Raw genomic sequence first — 25329 nt, 5'->3', positions numbered from 1 at the left:
ATGCACTTTTAATAAGATCGGGCAAGAGAGAGAGTAGACGGTAGTTAGGGGATGGGGGATGGGGCAACCCTTGAGCTGCAGAGTAATCCACAGCTTAAGCCAGAAAACTCGAGTACTTTCGCTAAACAATTCCCTCTGCCGCAACTTTTGCCAATATTTGCCAAGAACTTTTGTTGCGGCACACACACAGACACAAAAGTTGGGGGTGGGGATGAGTGTGGCGAAGACTCCACCTTGAAGATGACACTCTGCCACATGCCCCGGCCCCGGCCCCCGCCCCGGCCCCGGCCCCCGCCCCCGCCCCAGCCTGCTGCTTCACTTCTTCGGCAAACAAAGTCGGGGGAAAATAATCAACAAATTAATATTTGCACGGGGCCACTGCAATTGTCTTAGCCCCCATTCTGTTTGCCTCCACTCGAGGGGGCGGTGGGCTCTTGGGCTCTTGGGGCCGTGGCTCATAAATCTTGGCAACAATAAACTCAACTTTCAGCCTTCGGCCCCAACAATGTTGCAGCAACAGATTCGATTAATGAATGTTTGTTCACTCAAAACCAGGGGGGATGCCAGGACATCGCCTGGTAAGCGATATCGAGCACAATTTTCACTCATTAAACAAGAGAATCTCTGCATCGGCGAGGGGGAAAAGCAATTAAGTTGATTGCTGAAGGAGGATGAAGAGGGTAGATAGATAGATAGAGTATCTGTCAGTGTGTGGTGCTCGAGGAGATGCTCCTCCATCCTTGGAACCCAATTGCGTGTCTAGGATTACGGACAATAGCCATAACAATAACCCAGATAAGCGGCACCAATCGGCTGCCTGCCAAAAGGATACAGGCCACAGGCCACATGCCACATGCCACGCACATGAATGCATTCCGTCAAAGTCCTCTCTCTCCCCCTGCTTCGGTGGGGTTTTTCCTTTCCTTTCCTTTCCTTTCCTTGCCCATGACCAATAAACATTTCCCTCCATCATGGAGGCTACGTGACGATTTGCTAATTTCTGGCTTTCTGGCAGACTCCGACTCCGACTCGGCTCCTCCGGGGATGAGGACGGACGGTCGTTGGCCTGCGCCAAAGGCAAAGGCTTGAAGGCTTGAAGGCATCCCCGAAATACTCTTCATAATTTATGAGAGTCGCGTGTGGAAAGTTTTCGGAGAATTTTCATAGGGAGCCACCGCAAAGGGGCGGAGAGGCAGAGGGGGAATGCAACTTCTCAGAATTATAAGCATGAAATTATTATTGCTGAATTGTGATTATTACCGCCAACTTTTCATGGTTCTCCCGCTCCCGCTCTCTCTCTCGCTCTTTCTTTGGGGGGGAGAAAGAGAGGGCAAAAGTCAAAAGTCGAAGTGCAATAAACTCGAGGACAGAACAGATCCAGCATCCAACATCCAGCATCCAGGCATGGGCTGTATCCAGGATAGGAGTGGAGTAGCAGTGTGTGGCAGTGTGGCAGTGGCAGTGGCACTAATGAAGCCATTCAGTTGTCATTTCCTTTGGCTTGCATCGGACGCATAAATCAGGCGGCGCTGGCAGCACATCCTCTCCTCCAATCCTCCTCCTCCTCCCCCTTGTCCTCCTCCTGTAAATATCAACACCCGAACGAGCTGTGCCACAAATCAAAAAGGTTTCAACTTGGTTGCTGGGAACACTGGCCACACCCCGAACCCGCACCGAAAGACAATGGTGTTCCCCCCCCCCCCCTGCCCATCCGATCCCTTCCAACTCCAACTCCAACTACAACTACAATTCCATTCCATTCAATTCAATTCCATTTCACTTCGATTCAAAGTGCTTTGCTTTTCATAAACACATTAAATTAAATGGCATTTCGATGGTAAGGTCTGCACGGCTGCGGCTACGGCCCCTCTCCGTGGGGCTGTCCTTCCAGCCCGGCAGCCCGCGGCGTGGGTGTGGCAAGTGCTGCGGAAGCTGATGCTAATCCATTAAAAATGCTTGCCATAAATATCTCTCACTCGGAGCATTTCTATCCACTAAATTATGTCGCCCATTCCGGCCCCCCCCCCCCTCCCCCGCCTGGATTGTTCCGCAGACTCCTTTCAGCCTCCTTTCGGGCTCCTCCTTTGCTTACGCAAAAGTTAATAAAAGTGTTTAATATTCCAATATTCATTTGTTGGCATCTGCAGAGGAGTCTCTGGGCCCCTTGTCCGCCACGTCTTCGTTCCACTCATAAATGGATGCTCTCGTGTGTGCATGGGTGTATTCATGAGTGTTTGCGCAGACGGAAGGCAAACACATGGCAGCCCCTCTGTCCCGCCCCCCCGGGAACTCACCTTAAAGGCAGCTGGAAAAATCCTCATTAGAGGAGGCTGCCCCAACTGCCGCTTCGGCAGAACTTCTGCCGTGGGCGTAGAAAACTATTTTATTAACCCGGAAAAACTATTCTTTCTTTGGGGGGGGGGGCACGGGGGACGGGGGGACACCCCGTCATTCTCAATTGACAATTGTGTGTGGAAATTGAAAAATTGTCCAGGAAAAGCGAGTATTAAATGGTCTCGGAGGAGACTCCGTAGGCGTTGCAAAAGACAAAAGAAATTGCAGAATAAATTTGAAAATCGTCAAAGAGAAAACTCCACTCCACACTCCGCGTGTGGGCTGGTGGGCTGATGGGCTGGTGGGCTGATGGGCGTGGTGGCTAGGTGCTTAATTTAAGCAAGTTGACAGTCGCACTCGCAGTGCCACGCTGCCACGCTGCCACATCGCCACGTTGCGGCGGAGATGGAGCAGGAGAGACAAGACACTTTGATCAATGGGCCAGATGTGACCTGGCTGGCAGATTAGGAGTTAAAGCCAATGACAAGCCAGCAACAATGGCAATAAGTAGGAGGCGGCACAAAGCACGAAGCATGTGGCAGGGGCAGGGCGTACACAACACGACACTGAAACACTGACAATGAAATGAAATGGCAGTTCCTTCTCTGGCGGATCCTCCTCCCCAAAGGCGCGGACGGGATGGAGGGAGGGATGGGGGCACTTTTATAAATGAAATGGAGTAATAATATTTTGCGACAACAAATGCAGCAGCCAGGCAACAGCAACAGCAGCAACAATGACAACCGAGGAGCCGAGAGAGCGGAAGGAGGGATAAAGCATTGCATACAGCCCGACGCAGCTGCGGCAGGATTGAAGGAGCACCAGGAGCAGGAGGAGGAGCTGGAGGAGGAGCAGGACGGGCTGCCAACAATGCAACCAAGCAACAAGGACAGCCAGCCACAGCAAACATGGCAGACAAACAAACATTTCAATAAATTCAAAAAGCAGCCAAGAACCAGAGCCAGCGCCAGCGCCAGAGCCAGCGCCAGACAATGAAAAACACAGCTGAGGAAAAACAAGCCAAAGGAGTGCCAAGCAGGAGCCAAGTCAAAGGCAGGAGCGGGGGGAGCAGGAGCAGGAGCAGGAACTCCGGCCGGGACTCCGCTCCACTCCGTCGTACAACTGTGAAGTGGCTTAAAAGCTCTTGCTGCAGCGGAGAGCCCCAAAATGAGGGGCGCCGCGCATTGTTTTCCACTGAAAATCTCATGTCATTTGCACTTAATTCAAATGCGCGACACAATTGCTGAACAAAAAGGGGGTTCTACGTGGGGGGAGTGGGGATTGGGGAGAGTGATAGAGACAGAGACAGAGCTGTGTCTCGGGTTGTAACTTCATTAGGCCGCAGCCAGAAATGTTTGATAAGCCGGAGAGCAGTTCAAGGAACTGCTTTGTGCAGGACTCATCTCTGGGCTGTCTGTCATCCAGTGCCCCCCCGTCCTTTGTAGTCCTGGGCATGTCCTTTGGCTTGTCATAAGCAAGTTTCGCTTTCAGCCAGGAGCCCCTCCTGCCCTCCTCCTCCCGTCTCCTCTCGTGTCCTCTCTCCAGCATTTTAATTCGTTTTCCGACCAGTCAGCTCCTTCTTTGCATTTTTTTGCATTTGCCATTTGCCATTTGCCATTAGCCAAATGCTCTTCGGAATCCACTCCCCCCCCAACACTGCCGGCCCCCCTCAAGCGGCTCTTGCTCGGACATCCCTTCGCCTTGACCTTTAAATATCAATTTGCAAATAAATTGTGTTTGCCCTTTTTCTTCGAGGAGCCTCTGTTCTGCTCGGGCTCTTGGACCTCTCTCTCCCCATGCCCCCTCCTTTCGGCCGTTATTTATGGGGCAGTCAATGTGCTGTGGCATAATGGCATTCGATTGGCCAATGCGCCCCGTATTCGTACGATATATACTCACACACGCAAGGGAGGAGCACAGGAGCACAGGAGGAGCACAGGGGGAGCACTGGAGCAAAAACAAAAACAAATGCAATTTCCAATTTCATTTTTTGTTCGCCTTGAAGTATGCTTTGCCTTTTTTCGCAGTTTATTGAACTGCATCCTGCGGCGGGGACTGTGGGGCTCCCTGCCTTTCCTCCTTTGAGGATTCTCCATTTTAAACTCGATTCCCGAGCATTACAATTATTTTTATATGAAAAGCAAAAGCCAGAGGGCGAAAAGGCAAATTTCGAAGGCATTCGCCCGCAGACATTCGCCAGACATTGATGGTTATTGGATCCGCCGAAGGATATGCCGGGACACGCCCTCACCATTCGCCTGCAGGGCTGGCCCTTAAGCAAGCAATTTAAATGCATTTGCTGGCTGGTTAATAGTTTTATTATGACCCCCGAACCCATGCCCACGCCCGAAGCCCACGCCCGGAGAACGTAATTGTTTAATTATTTTTCAAGGCTCTGCCCTTTCCGCCCTCCTACTGCCCCGCCGGCTGGCGCTTCGGGGAGTGCATTTTACGGAGTCACAGTACATTGCTTTCCTTTGATTCGAACCTAATCCCCCACGATCCCCCCATTAGCAGTCGAAAACTAAACGAACTGTAAGCCATTTTCCGAGGGGCACCGAGGGGGCAGCGTGTACAAGTGTATCCTCTTTGGTGTAATTTCTTCCACTTAACTTAATCCCCCCTCGGATGCTTTGCTTTCGCTTCAAGGGGTAAAAACATATGTGTGCGGGGCCCCACCGGAGCGTGGGAGGCCCCCTCCGCTCCTCCATGGATGTGTGTTCTGTTTATTTATTTGTCGTGGCTTATCAACCGGCAAACGGTGCGTATGAGTAATGGAGTTATGTGTGTCGAAGCACAGACACGGATGCGGTTCCACCGATTAGCCCAGAGATGGATCTTTGATTCCTGAAGACGAAAGAACTGGAGGAGAAGAGCAGAGGGAGATCTTTCAGAGCAAGATCTTGCACTGCTCTCGAGAAAGGGTTCTTTAGGGAGGGGGCCCTGGCACTTCTTATCGAGCACACGGATCAATGAACCCCAACCGAGCGGGACTCCAGCGTGGGGTCTGCGGCGGCGATAAGAGCTGTCAACAGAAATACAGAAATAGGCAACGGAGCCGCGAGGGCAGGCCTCTATGTTTGCCTCCTCTGCCCCAGAGGTGGAGAGAGTGCCGCAGAGATAAGAGGCAGGCAAGTGCGAGAGTCAACAAACTGCATTTGCCACCAATTGATCGCTGAACGCGTATGGGGGCGGAGGAGGGGTCCGAGGCGTCTGAGGCGTCTAAAGCGTCTGAGGAATGGGTGCCACCCCAGAGGGAACGCAGTTGAACCAAATTAAATTTTCCGCCACTGGTTTTCCCGCACTTCACATTTCCCTTTGCCGTTTTTCCTTCTGCTGCAATTTTTATCGCTGCCCCGAGAAGCGGCAGGGAATGGCACTCGTTCGGGGCGCATATCTTTATAATTGCGAAAAGCCAAGCTGGAAAGAAAAGCTTATGCAAAAAAAGAAGCAGGGAAAACAGGGAAAACTAAGGAAAATGCAAGAGGAGAGACGGCAGCAGGAGAGAGCCGTCTGGATTTTAATTACAGTACAAAACGAGGAAAATGGCAGACCCAAAAGCGTGGAAATTCTAACCTCAGTGGAAAGTTATCAGCGCAAAGGGGGAGGGGGAGGAGCAGGAGGAGGGAGTGAGAGAAAGTTTTGATTAAAACAAAAGAGACGGAAAACGAGAGACAACTTTTTCTTGAAGCCCAAAAGGACACTCACTCGCCGTGCGATAGGAAGACGCCGAAACAAAGTTCGGGACTCCCCCAAAACGAATGCAGCCGAGAAACCGATGGGAAAACTTTAACATTTTCAGGTTAAAGGTTCCCCGAAAATAATATAATTAAAAAGCGGGCTTTGCTCTGGGCTTTGCCCCAAACAAAAGCAGTTTATGGGGCGTGGGCAAAGGTGGCAAGCATAAAAAACACAGCCAGACGCAGACAATGAACCAACACACACACACATACACACACACACACACACACACACACACACAATACGCACATAATGAAAATGTCAAAATAAACACGACATTAAAAACCTCCAATCCTCGACTTCATCTCCTGCCCTTCCCCTTCCCCATCGCCCCTCTACCACTCTTTCAGGAGGCAGACAGAGACGCAGACAAACAGAAAGCGAAAGAGACAGATAGACCGACAGACAGAGAGACAGACAGACCGAAGCCACTGCACTCGACACCGCTTTAAAGGCCAATAGATGGCACAAGTGGCAATGGAGGAGTCCTTCTTGAGCTGCACCCCAAAGTGAGTCCTCGATGTGGTTGCACGGTGCGCGGCTCCGAAGAGAGGAAGAACTTGGCGTGTTCGATTAAACAGAACCGACACAGGTCTCTCGAGAACCTCTAGGTTTCGCTGCAGAGAGTGCTGGAGGGAGGATAATTCTAGTCCTAGAATCACCAAAAAGTTTCCAGGGTTGCCTCTTCTGTGGTGCCCTGGCCATGCCCCCTCTGAAACGTTATCCCCGACACACGTGGAACGCACATCGCAGATATGCTGATATGTGATCTGCCGCTGCTGCCACAAATAGTTACTGGTGCTCATCAAGGGCGCTAATCGTGCCACAAAAGAACAAAAACGGAGACAGCTCCGCATGCCCCATGCCCCATGCCCCATGGCTGAATCACTTTTCAAGGTGTCAGTAACATCATCGCTAAGTAGCTTTCGAGGGACCCAAAGGCGGAGCAGGAGCTGGCTGTGGAGGTGCTCGTCCTTATTAGCATTTCTAATTAAAGAGCAGCGTATGAGCGGCAAGGATAATGACACCTGCCACACAGACACGAGGCAGGAGACGGGAGAGAGCTCTGAGGGAGCGAAGGGAGTGGATCAGCGAAATGGAAAGTGCTTCCCTTTCCACTCCCTCCCCCTTTGACCATTGGCCATGTAAGCTGCATGTTTAACGGCAATTAGAGAGGGAGAGAGAGAGAGAGAGAGAGCGACTCCTCCTTCCGCCCACAAAGCCAGACAGAAGGAGCGGCGGCGGCGGCGACGAAGCTTCTATTAAAAGTGAAAACATTTACATTAATAATTAGCCATGGCCCGGACCCTTGCCTCATCCCCAGCAGCACTTTGTTGGACACTAAAAACTTCATCAACTTTGGGGGCGCGACGCACACACACAAACGGCAATTAATCAGGGTCCAAAAGGACGTACGCGGGTTAAAAAACTGCTCCTCCACCGAGTTGACAGTTTAACTGGGAAAACAAGGTGCGATAAGTGCTCGCTCAGACGCAGGACGCAGGACGCAGGACACAGGACGTGGGGCACGAGACACGAGACACTCCGAAGGATTTGTGGAGAGAGGCCACAAGTTGAACAGCCAAAAACAGAAATCAGCGCAGGACAATGACCATCCCAGACACCGGGATTCTGGAGGAGGAACAGCTGCTGTCAGCGCTCAACGGAAAACGAGAGTGAAAATGATTTAAAGCACATGCTAGCGCTAGAACTAGGGAGATATTCCACTCCCGTGTCCCCTTCCCCTGTCCCGTGTGCGGCACTTTCCCCCAAGAGTTTCAGATTAGAGCTACTCTTTCTCCCCCTCTAAGAAAACTAAAAAACTTTCTCTTGTTGCTTGTTTTTCTCCGCAGCCAAAGCTTTTGTCAAGTTTTTCATGTTCTTTTCGAATGGCTTCGAGTTCAGAGAGGGCCGTCACCAGCAGAAGGACAGCAGCAGGAGCAGGAGTAGGAGGCAGCACTTTTGGCCTGGCAATTTCTGATTGCGTTTGTGAATTTTTCATTGCACTGCACACATTGGGCGGGGGGATGGGGGGCGGGGCCCGACTCCATTTGGGTAATCAAACTAATGAACATTCGAGTTGTGGAGCCCAGGAGCAAATGTGGAAAAATGCTTACAAATTGCACGCAGGAGGGGGGGAGGGGGAGTGGCCAGAGTCCGCAGTCCACAGTCCGCAGACCAGACATGAAAAGCAAAATTCCTTCCCCCCACACAGGTGCAGTTGTTGTTGAGGCATGCCACAAGAGCCACACATACCACATACACATACACATCTACACGTACATGTGTGTGGGTTTTCCCAAACAGCAAACCGCAGAGTAATTAAATTGCAAGCTCCTCTGATGCCTCCTCCATTTCGTTTTGGGGCAGACCTTGGACCCGGGACCTGGGATCCGATTGAAGGACGAATTTTGAACTTGTTCCGAGTGCGGCAGGCGGTTGGGGCAGGGGGGGCACGCATGTCGAGCGCTGAGCCCTCATTCAGGATAATTTCATTACACTTCAACAGAGAAATAGAGACAGACAGACAGACGGACAGACAGAGACCCAGAGAGGAAGAGAGGAAGAGAGGTAATAAGATTCCCAAAACATGAAAAAAATCTGCAAAAATCTGCAGACACAAAACAAGAAAAGGGCGTCTTGCGGCGGTGGGGGCGTGGCTTACTACCTCGATAATTAATTTTGTGCCATCCCGCTCCACTCGGGTATCCTTTTTGGAGCCCTGCAGTCGTGCATTACATTTCAGAATGAAGGACTTGAGCTTCTTATGGGTAATGAACACAAAAGGAGCAAACAATGTCCTCCAGAGGGGCAGAGGGGGCTAGAAGGGGGCTAAAGGATATATGCCAGAAGGTAAAAGACAAATCAAAAACCAATAAAAGGCACTAAGAGTGGAGGAGGAGAGGAGGAGCTTCGGGGAAGAGACCGAGTTCAATGCACTGCTCAGCTCTGCTTTGCTCTTCGTACACGTCTTTCCTTCCTTTTTGCGTTATTTATTTAAAAGAAGCTTAGAGGCGCCTCAAAGAAGCCGGGCGGAGGGCGGAGGGCGGAGGGGGTGGAGGCGGGTGCGGGGGCAAAGCGCATAAATTTCGCCAGCTCTGCAGAAATAAAAAGGAAATCCATTCAAGGATACAAAAACGCGTTAAGTGCGCCAAATAAAAAGGAAAAAACAAAAAAAAAAAAAGAGAAGGAGGGGAGAGCACAGAGAAAGGATTTCGCTCTCTGGCGATATTGCAAAGTTAAATCAATAAATAAAGCATCAGCGGAGAAGCTCAAGTGGAGCGGTGGCAGAGGCAGTGGCAGTGGCAGTGGCACGAGTGGCGCCCCATCAACGTCATTAAATCAATGCTGCCTGTCGTTGCCAGCCATAGATAACGACCAGCAGGAGCAGGAGGAGGAGGAGGAGGACGAGATGAGGGCAGGACAATCAGAAGGAGCCGCATCCAGAGGAGGCGCATCAGAGACAATGACAGCAGCGATGGCAACGACGATGCAGCGACAGCGAAAGTTTGCCAAGAGACATTAGCACAAACGAGAGGGAGAAGGAAAGGGAAGGGAAAATTCAGGGACAAGAGACGGGAGACGGGAGACGAGAGACAGTAGACGCCTAGACACTAAACAGAAGGTAGAGGCCACATTAAGGGAAAAATCAGTCCAAGAGCAAGTGTTTGCCTCCATGAGGAATACCCACTGTACCCCCGGAGGAGGACAAGTGTCGTCTGCTGGGAGATGTTGTCAGCCAAGTCGCGACAATGCCAAAACACAATTGGGGCGTGTCCAGGACCAGTGGCAGTGGCAGTGGCAGTGGCAGGAGCAAGTGTCGGAACAGGTGGGGGCGAAGGTGGCGGGCAGATAGAGACTAGAGGATAGCCAGAGAATAATCACCCAGAGGCGGGAGGGAAGAGAAGCCTTCTATCGAGACAAACTCAATTGTTTTTGTGCAAAGCAAATTTTGATTGAATTGCAGACAAGCGAAGAGACAATGAAGGGTGGAGTCTCCCTCAGAGGATGTTGATGGATTAGTTTAATGAAACTCAAGGAGGCAACATGCAGCCATGCAACGGAGGAGCCACGTTCAAGCTTTAATCCTGGAAGGCTACTCATCCGATCAGGACCTTAAAGATGTCTCACACAGTGGCTCCCTTTCTCCTTTCAGGGCCTTTCCAAGTTTATTGATTTGCCACTCGCCACATTGTGTCCTTGAGGCTGCCGAAGGAAGTGAAACCAAACCAAACGAATCGAAATGAAACGAAAAGGATCGAATCGAAGTTGAAGCCAACGCCAAAGCCAAAGCCGCACGTGACCGACCGTCGGACCATCCGGCCATAGGCAGCCACCAGAGCGGAAATGTTTGTCTGCCTGTCCCTGCCTCTGCCTCTGCCCCCGCCTCTTTCTCCGTCTGGCTATGGCCCAAACAAGTCCAGACAAGCGGAGAAAGAGGAGAAAGTGGAGCCAGGCCATAGCCATGGCTGCAGAGCCATGTAGATGGGCGATAAGGCGTCAAAGTGCCAACAAAGTCAATAAGCAAAATGTTTGTGGTGCAAAATGTTCTGCTGCTCGAAGCCGACGGCATTGAAATCCTTTAATGTGCTGTTAACGATAAGCCAAGGAGCAGAGCAGAGCAGGCAGGGGGTATGCAAAGGACTCTTGGCCGAAACTAGCTGGAAAACGAGCAGCGAATATTAAAACAAATAAGCCAGGACATAATGGACTGCCCCAGGACAGAGACGGAGACGGGGACAGAGCCATAGACAGGGTCCCCTCTCCCTCCGCCTCTCCACAATATTTGTGAAAAGCTCAGGACTCGACGGACCCATGTCAAATAAGTTAAACAGACATGAAAGGCTCCACTGTCCCTACAGCCCGCAAAACCCACAGAAAAAAAAAAAACAGAAAACAGAAAGTGGACACAAGGGAGAAGGGGAGACACTGCCAGAGTCGGGGAGAGGGGGGAGCACTGCAAGCTTAGGGAGAATCGAAGAGAAAACCAGAAAAAAAGATTGAAGTTGGTCAATGACTCTACAAAGTCTGGCAAGGGACGGCCAACAAACCAAATTGAAGTTGAAGATTTGCCAAAACACGAAAAAATTAAATAAAATGTATTTATTTTGGGAGCGAGAGGGGGGGAGAGCAGCCAACGGATGCGACTAATTGGTGCTAACTCGAAGCTTTTGGCAGTGAAAAATTAATGAAAAAATATATCGTATGTGAATATCCCAGGGTCTCCTCCAGGTCCAGGTAGGGAGCCACATGCCCCAGCATGTGTGCACGTGTGCATGTGTGCATGTGGGGAGTCGGAGGGGCAGTCGGAGGGGCAGTCGGTTCGATGAACCTTGCCTTTGGCTGCTCGTAAAAATCAATAGGCGGACCAGGCTCTCCATGTTCCTGAATTCCTTGCCCCCTGTTCCCCGTTTCTCTGACTTTAAAATACATTTTACATTTCTCTGCCCTCTGTCCTCTCCCTCGTACTCTCTTTCTCTTGCAGTGAAATGAGCATCAAAGACACTTCAAACATCAGCATCATCATCGGCTTCAACATCATGCAAAAATGTTTCGACAACCGCTTATGAATGAATGAATGAATGAATGAATGAATGAACGAACGAATCAAAGGCAGCCAGCAGCAGACACTCAACGGAAACCAAACGGAACTCGACTCCCAGACCCACTTCAAGTGCAAGTTTTTTGGCAGACTGCGATGCGATTCCCCCCGCCCTTTGGGCCATCTTCTCTCGCTGCTATTTTAAGGCTTTTTTACGAGCCAAACGAAACCGAAAACATTAAATATCTGCAACTGCAACTGCAAATTGGACGGAGGCATGACAAACTCTTAAAACAGTGCACACTCGTTAAGTTGAACTAATTAGAGGCAAGAGTCTTAGAGACTGGCCTATACCAAGGGTATGCCTCTGTGAGTGTCTGTTGCTGGGGGCACACTGCCATATGGGAGTGCAACAGGGAAGGGGAAGTGGAAGTGCAAGTGGGCGTTCGCTTCGTTTCGCTGATTGCCTGCACCCGATAAGGCTTGCCCCACGATCGTGGCTGTGCCCCAAAGCAGTGGCAGCTGCTGCTGCTGCAGTTGGTAATTGAGCTGTTGCAACGTGCAACTGGTGATCGGCAAGAGGTAGACTTATCTCTGATCTCTAGCGATTAGCATTATTAATTAGCAGACTGACTCGGTGAAATATTGCGCATACGTCCCATAGGCAGGCGCAAGTTCAAGTGGTTCCTTCTTTCCCTGCAAACGGTGCTGGTGATGGTGATGATGATAATGGTGCTCCTCTTGGACAAACACAATCCATCAGGCTGAAACAGTGGCAGCAACGTTTACTTACCGCCAAGTGGTAGGTGTTGACCCCCCAGGGAGGGCGTTGCACAACCTTTTTTGGCCACAGCCGCAGCCAAAGCCGAAGCCAGATAATGGAAAGCTGCCAGCGTGCCAGCCAGCCAGCCAGCCCCGAGAGTCGAGTCGATTCAAATTTACAAAGTCAAACAAGGCACGACAGGCAAGTGGCAAAGAGCGGCACGAGGCGGGCGGCAAATGTTGCTGCGAGTCAACGAACTGCAATTGTTGTTTTTGTACTTGTGGCAAGTGTTGTTGTTGCTGCCGCTGCTGTCATTCGATTCAAATTAATGTTGCTCAAATATGTGCATATCAAAAGCGTTGCCTACTTTGCGGCTGCCCTTCCCAAATACCCAAGCCAGACAGAGAGATAGAGAGAGCGAGAGAGTTAGATTTCAGTTAATATCAATTATAAAGTAAGGCAGTGTCTGAGAGCGTAACCAAAGTTAAGTGTGCGATTAGCGCAGCTCCCATACCTTTTTTTGATATGCCTTGCTTCGAGGCAGCAGTTGGGAGAGCAAAGCTCACTCACCAACCAACCAACCAACCAATCAACCCACTCTCTCTCCGCTCTCGGTCAGTCCATTTCTATTTGCCGAATTGCTCTCTCCCGCTCTCGCTCTCACTCGCTGCCCAACTAATTATTGTCATAGGTTATGGTGCAAGCAGCAATAAAAACTGTAGCCTGAAAGCAAAAGTATTCTCGCGTCAGCCTCTTTTTATGGCTCCACCACTATAGCACTTGGGGGTTTATTTATTTTAAACATATTTTCCACGCACTAAAACAGCAAAGTAACGCATTGGGAAATAACAGCCACTATCTGTGTGTGCGACGTCTTTTAGACTCGACTCTGTTTTGGGGGTTTTCTGTGCTGTTGTTTTTTTTTCCTCTTTCTGCCTTTTCTTATTTTTCTTCTTCTTAGTTTTGTCCGTTTTCTGTGTGTTTTCCTTAGCTTTTTCGAGAATTATTTAAGTGCGCGCGACATATGCTGGGGCTGACTGGCAGGCATTTTTGTTGGCATTTTGTCAAAGCGAAACATGTGCAAGCCATCTTTGAACCTGCTGTCTCCGTCCCTCCGTCCCTCCGTCCGCCCCTGTCCCTGTCTCTTTCTCTGTCATTAGAATGGATAATTGTGGACGACGACCACTTGATTGACAAGCTGACAAACGAAAGGAAACGACGAGAGGGAGGGTGGAGAGAGGAGAGGAGCGGAGAACGAAGCTAAAGCGTGTGGCAGATGTCAACAAATGTTTGCTTTTTATGGCCAGGCTCAGCAACATTCTTGCCACAAACAGCGAGAGAGACGCAACCAAATGGCAGATTAAATATCGCTTACATGAGACACACCAAGTCTGAACCGTGGAGCAGCCTGCGAGAGCTTTTGTCACCCATCCCCTCCACTCGATAGCGCATTATATGCGTCCCACTGTGCGGTGCTGCTTTAATTCTAATTTGCATTCATCAGCGCACAAACTAATTGCACAATGTGTGTGAGAGCATGCGAGATGGAAACACACGAGAGTGTGTGTGTGCGTGCATGCATTGTGCTATTTCTCTACTGCTGCTTCTCCTCTTTCCTCTCACATTCGCATGGCGCTCGCTCCCATGCAGTCGCTGCCACTGCCGAAGCGAGGCGGGTTAGCGACCGCAAAACTATCTGACATTAGATTGCGATGGCGGCCAAACGACAACAGCCGACGCCGACTGTAGCAGAGCGTGCATGTGTTGGCGTGCACTCTATGCCGCTGCCGTTGCCGTTGCCTGTGCCGGCTGGCACGTACGTGCCTGAAAGAGTGAGAGAGAGAGAGACAGAGACGGCAGACAACGAGTACGTAAACGACTATGGCTATGACTATGGGCAGCAATGGGCGATTATGACACCGCACGATGCCAAAAATTGCAGGCTGAGTGGGGGGAGCAGTGCACGGAAGAGGAGGCCATTGCAGACGCACTAACTGTGCGTAATAACGGTGACAAACGAAACGATCTCTCGTGCTCTGTCGTGCTCCCCCCCAAGGCGGTGGATGTGCTGCGCTTTGGCATACCCTACGCTTTCCGACGGTTATCTTCTAAGAGGACTCTGACAACGTGGGTGGCCGAACTGATGTACCCTCTCCCCTTTTTTCATCTCTCTTATTTAGAGCCTCCTCAACTGCATCCCATTCCAGGTGCATGGCCAAACTGATGTGCAATGCACTCCGTGCGGAGTGTGGAGTCATTTGATCATTTTTAAAAGGTTTCCGTCACTCTCTCGCTCTCCGCTCCCCACTCTCCGACCCGCCAGCCGATGCACCCCGCGTTCTGTACAGGGTATGCCGGCTCAGCTTTTGGCATTTTCAGCGCGCCTGGGGCTTCGGCAAAGCTCTAAGGCTGAAATGTTAAGCCTGAATGCTGAACAAGCATTTCTGTTTATTTCTGTTTTGCTTTTTAGCGCGAATTTTAAGTGCAATTTCTTGTCGTTTGGCAACAATGTTGCTCAACATTTCTTATCGCTGCAGTGGCATCTGCACCACCACCACCCCCTCCTTGCTCTGTGCACCCCACACCACCCCACACACCACTCTCCACCGCTTTAGATGGGGAACCGAGATTTGCTGTTGGATTGTGGCACGCTTGATTGACTGCGTGCCTTCCACAGCCGCAACAAATCAATTTAGTCAGCTCACAGAAAGAGAGAGAGATAGCGAGAACGAGAGACAGCCAGAGAGTGCAACTGCCGCTTGTTGCACATTGCTAGGGGCACTCCCACTCCTTTCCCCACCTTGTGCGACGGCGATGGCGATGGCTACGGCCAAATTAAATGGCCAACAATTTATTGTCTGCAAATGCAGCGAAAATTGCAAAACATTTTGCCATTTTCCATTTTGCCGCCTATTTTGGCTGGCTGTCTCTCTCGCCTCCCCCTCCACCACCACCTCCCCTCCCTAAGAGGTGGCTGCATCGCAAATCGACAGCGTTGTTGGGGCAGGCCGCGCGTTGGTGGCGCCCGTCGATGATCGCAAATTTGAAAATTGCCGGTTGCACCTCATCTCCTCGTGCCCCCCTCCGATGCTTTACAACATCTAAACTGTTGCTGCTGCCGCCTGTGTAGGGGCGTGGCTTGTCTGCAGTCAGCTAAGTGATTTGCCACAGCCATTAGATCGGATTCCCCAGTCCCCAGTCCCCTCTCCCCTTTCCCCTTTCCTCTTTCCCATACGCTGCAGTCTCTTCCAAGGCGGAAATGCCTTGGGTATTGAATCACCCACTCAAAACGCGCTCTAGATCCCCGAGTAGATTTTGGGCCCAAAACAAATCTCTCATTTCGATTCCGATTATGATTCCGATTCATTGTCTGCTTTGATCTGCTGCCGAAGGTCTGTCGCATGTGTGTGTGCGCGGCTCTTATTTAGGCAGCTGCCCCGTTATTAATTAACAGCTGTGCGCTTATTATGCAAATTAGCCACAGATGGGAAACGCCACACAGCGGACAGCGGACTGCAGACGGCGGACAGCAAGCTCCAAGCTACAGAAAGAGTGTGGGGATCAGACGGGTTCCATCGATTCGGCCTGGTCTGGTCTGTTCTGCTCTGCTGCTGTGTTATACTCACGATTGTTGCATAGAACCACCCATATGTGAGGCATGTGCTCTATATAGGAAGTCGGTGTCTCTACATACCTGCAATGAGATAAGAACGAGAATTTTGCGATTAATTCCAAGACAATACAATATAGGGGCTAAAAGAGGGGGTCGTAATGAGAATCGCTATAAAAGGTATAGGATCTTTAGAAGTCATTGGTCTGAAAGGACTGCAATAAGGATTCTGTAACACCATGAGATATGCATCTGGTCTTAGAGGAATTCCAAGAAGTTGAAGATGACTAAAACTGAAATAAAGTGGCAAAGTGAAGGAGAGACTGAGACTCGGCTCTATAGGAAGATCTTGATAGAACAAAAAGTATGAAATTCCCATCAAAGTGGGCCCCCCCCCCCCCATCCATGGCTTAACCCACAGAAGCGAATCTCCTTTTAAGGAAACTTTTCAGCCGCAAAAGAATCGGGAAATTTATGCAGCCATTAATTAGCGTCCACCTGCTCCCCTCGGTGCTTATCAAGTCTATAATTCAGCATTAACTTATGCAGATCTCTGCCACATGCCACATGGCACATGGCACATGCATCATCTTCGGACAATGTCAACTGCAGTCGGAGTCCGAATAATGAAGAAATCCCAATTCCGCGCACTCGAATTTATTTCGCAATCAATTTGACAAATGCCCAAAGCAGCCACGGAGCGATGGCCGACGGAGATAGCGCCGGACACGGACGCGGACAAGGGGCTCCCAGCTGGCCAAGAGCCGCCGCTGGCCAAGTCGGACTTTTATAGGTCCAGATCCGAAACGAGCGCCGATACGGTAGCGGCCGGGCCGAGAGCCAAGTCGGGCAAATTCGGAGGCCAAGAAGCGGCGTCGTAAACACATTTTGTGGCCAATTGTTGTTTGTGGCTCTTACTGCGCTGCCCCATACAGTGCGCGTCATAAATTTAACGCTCGAATCGGCGGCGATCATCAGCTGGCCACAAAAACCAGTCAAAGGCAAACATATTTACGAGGCGGCCTCATAAATGGCAGAAATGTCTAAATCAGGAGGAAATGGTAGAGATTGAGAGCGGGAATCGGAGGACTACGAGGACTTCCACAAAGAGAGGGACCCTCTAACGCGATTCTCTCTGTTTCTCCATCTTTCAGAGCATTTTCCATGTGTGCAATTAATTTTGAGCGGCGCCCCGAACCTCATTAAGGTCAAATTATAGTCATATATCGCTTTGTCGCCTGTCAGCACCAATAATTATGCAGCCACGCCCCCTACTATGCACTCCCCGTTGCATATATGTACATACATATATCTAAATCGCATCGCAGTAGAGAACCTGGCAATTAATTTGCTGCCAGACATTTGCAAGTTTTCAAGAACAAACGCTGCAGCGCTCGTAAAAAGAATTTCAATTTGTTCAGGTCCGATCCGATCCGATCTCCGCTCGGTCTGCTCTGCTCTGTGGGTGTCACATGTCGCCCAAGTCGTGACCAAGTCAATGCTGCCACTATATTGCCAAGATAATGTCATGCCCGGCACATAATTATGTACAGTACGTATCAGCACTATAAATCAGTCAAAAGTGGCTACTAATTATCGAGCAGAGTTCGTTTTTTCTGACTATTCATTCGTTTAATGATCACATTACATATTAGATATATTCGGAAACGCAATTTTCAGTATGCTATGGTACTGTTCGTCTTACTGTCATTATTCACACTGTATTCCGTATGCATCTACATTCTGTAGAGTCGAATATATTAACTTCGATGATATCGAATCGAGATTACCCTTCCAAAACACTCAGTATTAAAGAACTTCTCCATCGAAGCGATGGAGTTCATTTATTAGTTTCGAGTTGGCCCAGACTTTGACTCTAATTATAGAGATCTGTCTGTCAACTCTTTTGTTCAAATGATTTCTGAGCATCTGACGATTATCATTGTCTTCTCTGTCACTCCACAGAGCATACTCTGTCTCTCTCCCTCTCTCTCTTCTTATTTGTATCTCCCTCCTATTCTGTCTCCATCATTTGTTTGCCTTTGTTATTTATGCATTTTTGCCAGGGACACTCCACCGTTCGCGGTTGTTGCCATCCAAAAAGCTGCTCGTCGACGTCGTCGTTCGGTCGTTTCGGTCATTACCATGTAAACCTCGATGTAGCCTCTCTGCCACACACACGCACCCCACCATTGGCCCGTAGCAAACATTTTTTAATTGATTTTCGCCTTTGAATGTTTGGTGTGAAAACTGATGAAAATGTGACTACAAAATGCTGACAAAAATGGCAAATGCAAATTGCCATAAAAACTGTGAAGGACGACGGTCTATGATTCGTCTGAGTCGCAGACTGAATCTGATTTATTCGAGAATATATAGTATTTGTGAGTGTTCGGGTGTGCGGGTGGGTGATCGGTGATCATTGATCGAACAGACAGTCATAATTGCCGCCATATATCTTGATGTTTGGGGGGAGAACCGAACCCGCGAAATATGAATAATAATTAAGAGTTAATTAAGTCATCAGAAGCGGGCACAAAAAAGTACAGTCATTGAGAGGCTCTAGGGTAACAAAAAAAAAACGTGCTAATGGCGTGACAGCCCATCCTCCTGATCTGCAGTAATCGAGTAATCGCAGAATCGCACAATCGACACTCATAATTAACACATTTAGCTAATAACTTTGCGCAGAATAAACAACATTAATCACAGTTTAATGGCGAATTAATCAGACAAACAACTCTGGCGCTAGCTCAGCCTCTCTCTCTCTCTCTATCTCTCTCTTCTCCGTCCGTCCCGCGGCTCCTTCGACTAACTTTTATTGAAAGTTTCCACACACTCGCGAGACTGCTTGTTGAGAGCTAGAGAGACAGAGAGAGAGAGAGAGCAAAGCAGAGCGGCATTTCCAATAACAATAAAATAAATCTTGGCCAAGAAAAACAGATAAAAACAGCATTAGCTGGCCATAAAGCAGACCAACTAAGGCAGCCACCAGCCCACTCGTCATGGCCGGAATGGATGGAGATGGATGTGGAGCAGGGGAGGCGTCGTCAAGGGGGGGTTGTCGCCAATGGTGAGACGGCAACAACTCTGTCTGGGGACAGACGACAGCGAGACAACGAGACAGACAGACAGAGAAACAGAGACGGATAGTCAGACAAGTGGCAAGTTAATTGCATTAAAAGTGAAATAAAAAGCGAAGCTCAGATAGCAGAAATTATGAAGTGCAGCAGCAGCAGCAGCAACAGCAACGGCAATGTTGCTGTTTCTCTTGTTGCAGTTGTTGTAACTGTTGATTGAGGCGCATAATCAGCGGCGGAGAGTGATGGAGCTTGGGGGCTGTGGGGAAGAGAAAAGTGGAGGAATGGAGGCGACGGCGACGGCGATGGCAATGGCGACAAGCGCATTAAGTTGTTAACAGCAAATATTTGCTTCATTTGCGCTATGATTGCGGCAGCAACACCAACAACTGCAACAGCTGCAATGTGCAACATCCGGTCAGCAACATCTTCGCCTGCTGCATGTTTGAGCTGGCGGAAAAGATCATCTCGAGAGGGAGAGATGGAGAGAGGAACTCGAATGGGGGATGATGAGGGATAGAGGAGGCGAAAAGTTTGCCAAAATGTAGATTAGTCTCTCAGGCAAAGTACCGCAATGAACCGTATCCAAATGCGAGGTGAGCTTTCGGATTGTTCCGCTGTAAGAATTTCCCCGAATCGTTTCTACATTTTTCGTAAATTATGCCTGCAGAAAAGTGCACTTTTGAAAATTCTTAGAATATTCCCTCCTCAGAGCAATTGTCGCCGCTGACTTGCGCAACTCTTTTTTTAGTCGCTTTTCTTATCTATAAATAGTTGGGCGTGATGCCAGCTGCGCTGCCGCTGTAGTTGTCGTTGCCGTTGCAGTCGTTGGCTCTGCTGGCTGCTGCCCACGCCGAGCGGTCAATAAACTTCGCGGCGACACATGCAAATTGCAGTCCGCGCAAACAATTAGCAACAGCAGCGACGGCAGCAGCGGCAGCAGAGACGCGGGCAGCAACAAATAACAAAACAAAACAAGAAAGAAAAAACAGCAAAAAAGCACACAAAACTCCGACCTATCGCACATTTTTTGCTATTGGGCAGTCGCCAGCGTCAACATTACGTTTTTTTCTGCTTCTGCTGCTGCTGCTGCTATCACAGACAGCTGGGGGCAGAGCAGAGCGACAGCGAGTTAGAGAGAGCGCGGAACAATTTCATTTTTATTTTACAACTACAAAACGTCAGCTGGCGGCGCTCACAGTCACCTCTCTCCCACTATCCAAGGTATATTCGAAAGAAGGTGAGGGGCAGTAGGGCTGCGAGCTGCAGCAGATCTAAGGCAAATTGAGATCGTCACCTGTTAATACCTTACCCACGATTGTAGATGTGCCTTGCCACTATCTCTATCTATATATTGCTCTCCCCCCAACCCATTTCTCTCTCCTTCTCACAATGTTTGCATTTCGTTTGCCGCTCGCGTCGTGCATTGCACTCGGCCAGTGCCGCTGACGGACGGCGGCCTCATTGCTGACTTCGCTGCCTCTGCCACGCTCTTGGCCGTTTACAGTTGGCAAATCAAATAATGCAACAACAACCAAAGGCACATTCGCTGCCAAGCAAATTTGACTAATTGCATTGAGAGTGAGAGAGAGACAGAGATAGAGACATGGACATGAGTGTGTCGCTGCTGCTACTTTTGATGTCGACTGCCAATATGGTGGTGTTTGCTCCTGTTGATTCTTGTCGTCTTTTGTGTGCAACATGCCGCTACAATTCGTAATTAGGCGCTGCTTGACTCCTGCTAATGTTTAAAGCAGCTCCCTCCCCCCTTCCCACCCCTCTTGACTACCGAATGTAGTTTAATGGTGCCTCTCTGCGCTGACATTAATTTGCATTGTTTTATATCTGTTTCTCTGTCGCAGTCGCGGTCGCGGTCGCGGTCGCGGTCGCTGCTACTGCTACTGCGGCTGTCTCTGCTTCTGTTTCGCCTTCGACTTTTGCTGTGATTCGTTTTTTTCGGCACAACGGATGTTTGGCATCATTTTCGCACATGTGCGCGAGAGTGAGGGAGAGTGAGGGAGAGAGTTGATTGAATGGAAAGATCTGGCACACGAAAATTGTAATTCGAATTCGATAAGGAGCTGGCAGACATAGCAGCCACAGTGCCCGCCATTTGAATAGGCAGCAGGCAGCAGCAACAGCGCAAAGCAATGAGTCACAGTCAAGGCTCATTAAGTACGAAACAGTTTAAGTAATTTATGATTAATGATCGCGTTTACTCGTAATGATTTAATTAAATGACCCTGTAATGAAGTCATCGGCAAATCAGTCAATAATTAAGCACACATTAGTGGGGAGTGTTCTGTTGGACGGCACTGTATCCGAAAGATGGCAGAGATCGGCAGCGGCATCGGCAGCGCTTCGTGTTGAGTGAAGGCTGGCACTCGGCAATCGGCAAACGGCATACCCCTCGGCCAAGAGTCAATAGCACAAACTATTCCAGATATATGCATATATTTGCATGCAGAACATCTATAGATATATCATATCTGTTTGGCCAGGTAAACCCCCTCCCTCGCACCCTCTCTCTTGCCGCTCTAGACTCTAGAGAGATGCGGCAGGCAGGCAGCATTGAATTGGAGCGATGAACCCGCCTCTGCTTCTGCTTTTGCTTCTGCCTCTGCTTCTGGCTTTTGGCTTTTGTTGGCTGCCAAATGGGAAATGGAAACGCATTTCCAACTACAACTGCAGCAAAAAAACAACAATCGCCGCCAGTCAATTGTTTAACGATGTGGCACAACACACCACACACCGCATACCACCTCTCTTCCGCTCTCTATTTCACTCTTTATGCCATTTGCAACAACAACAAAACCAACAAAAAACAATTGTAACAATTATGCTAAGAACTTTTACGACTCAATAAAGCGCAAAACGCAGAAAGATGCACAAAAAGAAAAGCATACCCAAGGCAGCGGACAGAGAGAGAGGGGAGAGTGGAGAGTGGGGGTAGGAGGTTGACTAGAGAAGGGAGGGTCCGGGGTAGTCATAATTATTGTTATTGTAAAGTTTTTAATAGCAAAACAACATTACGAAGCGAACCCGGGTCCGAAATGCATTTGAAAAGTGCATAAAATCTGAAACGAAGTGAATGTTTCGCTTTCAGACGCCCTCGCCGTGGGGTATGCGGGAAACCTGAGGTTTTTATGCGCCCCAGACAAGGTTTATGGTTTTGTTTTTTCCGATCCCACACACAGAAACCAGAAAACACACGAACACGCACACAAACACACACACACACACACACACATTAAAAGGAAGCTCGGACCGCGCATAAGTCACGTCCTGGCTGCATCAGCATAGATCCGATCACAAATGGAATCCGTTCCGTTCCGTCCGCGATTATTTATGGCCCCTATTTCGAATTACATAATTCTGGGAGGGAGGTGCCGCCTACCTCCCGCCTCCCGCCTCCGCTCCACTTCGACATACATATGTATGTATATGTGCATATAGTTGTTTATTAACCATTTTTTGCATGTACATTTCGCATATTGTTTGGCCTGGACTGGGCTGGACGGGACGGGGCGTTGTGTTCCGAACAACCTTCAGGGGGCGAGACGGGGCACTGCCCCTTATCGAACATTGTAGCCCCATCCCCATCCCCATTCCCAGCCCATCGGTCCGTTCCATTTGCAGATTGTACAATATATGTACATACCCTGTACTGGAATGGGTATTATGTGTACGCGGTGGCATGTCGAAAGGGAGGGAAAGATCGTCTCTCTGTAGATTTAGCAGTAATCGTAATCATCCAATGGCACTTTTATTACCCCTTTTGGTGGCATGCCGTAAGGGGTATCTTGGGAGTCTACTTCTTTGTCCGTCGTCTCTGAGAGCCATCGTCAGGCCGCTGCCGCAGTCTCTGATTTACTTGAGCTTAAAAAAGCAATTTACTCGCATTTTTATTACTTATGGTAAATATTGTTGGGGATTTTATGGCACTCGCATCCTTGAGAGCAGCTCAAGTTGTGGCTGATTGAACCTTATCGGTTGGACTGTTGGACGGTTGGACGGACGGACGGACGGACGGACATAATGCCATCATCAACAAGTAGAAACAGCACTGAAAATCCCCCCCAAAGGAATTTGCAGTTTGTTGCGAATTGGGTCGCAAAAAGCTCTCACAGAAAGCGAAAGATTGAGAAACAGAGATAGAGTTAGAGAGAGGGAGAGAGAGCGAGCGGTTCTCCATGGAATAGCCAATAAATTAAACAATGCCATGACGCAATTTGGCTATTGCTTGCCCCCTCTCTCCCTCTCTCTATATGTATCTCCATCTGTGGTTGAATTTTTATGCAAATTGAATTGTTAAAACAATAAACAGAACTACTATACTGTACGACTGCAGGCCAGCAGTGCTGCTCTCTGATCATTTGCATCTCAATTGAAAGAGGAACCCAAAGAGAACAACAGGGCTTTGTTTTTTGGTTACCAAGGCCGAAAGGGGGCGACGAGACTAGACTAGAACCGACTAGACTGGACTAATGCAGTTCCCTAATGCCCCGCTGACACGCAACCACTCAACGGAAGCCACACAGAGAGCGAGAGCGAGAGAGGGAAAGTGAGTGATAGATATAGATACAACCAAAGAAAGATCTCTCATGAAATGGCAACTTTAATCTTGAAATTCCTCCAAGGGGGGCGTGGACACTGTACGAGTAAGATATCGCCAAGCAATCAGCAATGACTCAATTCGGGGAATGATCTCATTCTCTATCGATAGTCCTATCTGCTCGGGAGATTCGTTCGATTGCCAGCGAAAGTTGGAAATTTCAAACCTTCAACTGTCTTCTGTCTTCTGGCCCTGTCCCTGTCCCTGCCCCTTTGCCACTCTTTAGGTTCTCATTGTCTCCCCCGCAGAAGACGATACAATTTCTGCGATAAATAAAATAAAATTATTACAGATACAGATAGCAGATACCAGATACAAAGCATGCCCCCAAAGTGGAACACACATGTGCTATGTACATATCTCGGGAACTGGGAACCCGGGAACTGGGGAACTGGCGACTGGGGACCGGCGACTGGGGCCTGGGGCCTGGACTGGGGGCAATTGTCTGATTTATGTTCCGACAGATATAGGCGACAAAAGAAATATGTACGCCTCGCTTGAGTTACAGCAAATGGCAGCAAAAAAGAAGTAGGACTGTAGTATGGTGCGAGTATCTGGCAGATACAACGCTACGCTCCACGCTGCACGCTCCGTTCTCCGCCTCGTGGTCGTGGCGATCTTCTTGGTGGCGATAGCTGAAAATTAGCTGGAAACGCGTTTACACGTGCGTCTGATGACCCAAATGTGATTATAGGGCCACTAACTAGTACAACAACAAGGTCTAGGCGCAACAGATTCCGTCTAACACGCAGCCAGGGGACACAAGGGGAGCGTCTGGAAAGAGGGTGGGGTGGAAAGAGGGCCCCTCGTTTCTTATAAATTTCGAGATTAATTATGTCACATTATGTAATCTGATCAGCTACGTTGCGTTGCGTTGCGTTGCGTTGCGGTTGTGCCTCTTGTCAACGCATTCACCAGATCCCAGAAGATCCGAAAGACACGACAGATCAATGAACAATGGGAAATGCGAACTGGGATCTCGGATCTCGGATCCGAAATGAATTCCAGATTCAGGTAGGACACGAAAAGTGGTGCGGCGGCTTCTGCTTCTGCTTCACGAGATACTTTATCTGTGCCCCTGGCTGGTGCTGGAGCTGGAGACTCCGACACCGACATTTGGCTTTGTCTCTGCTCTGCCCGAAGCCGAGGGCCGGCCTGCCTGGAAATTTAAGACGACAAACGGAATTCGGGGCAGGTAACGACAGCCGAGGCGGCTCCTGGCTCCTGGCTCCTGGCTCCTGGCCATACAAATTGGGGCCTGAGTTACGATATCTGCGGTCGGTACATGGATATTCGGGATATTTCGGAGGCGTGCATTGCCAATGAGGGGGCGAGCGCCGATCTGCCCGACCCACGGGGATAATTACAGGCAATATCGTATACCAATCCAATAATATCCTCCCATTCGATTGTGGAACAATCAGAAGTTGTTGTTTGTCGATGTAATGCGAGACATTCCTTCGAGGAAATGGAAAAGGATGAAGGCATGTGGAATGAGGAGGAAATGCCCGCCCTGCAACCCTTTTTGAGAGGGGGGATTAGTCATCGTTAGGGAAATTATAAAAAGCAAAAAAAGATAATTCCAATTTATGGACAGCAGCAGCGAAGCTTTAATGATACCCGGGAACAGTCCCTTCCCATTCC

At 49.4% G+C, this 25329-nt stretch overlaps 1 protein-coding gene across 1 annotated transcript in view; it reads right to left on the bottom strand.

The window, feature by feature from the left end:
- LOC108156280 (headcase protein) overlaps positions 1-25329 on the bottom strand; it is an 81190-nt gene that overhangs the window by 5373 nt on the left and 50488 nt on the right. The window lies entirely within an intron of this gene.

The sequence above is a fragment of the Drosophila miranda genome, chromosome 2, assembly GCF_003369915.1.
Source record: "Drosophila miranda strain MSH22 chromosome 2, D.miranda_PacBio2.1, whole genome shotgun sequence".
In the NCBI taxonomy this organism is placed as follows: domain Eukaryota; kingdom Metazoa; phylum Arthropoda; class Insecta; order Diptera; family Drosophilidae; genus Drosophila; species Drosophila miranda.
Note: the sequence above shows the minus strand (reverse complement) of the source record. Positions and strands in the feature narration are given on the sequence as shown.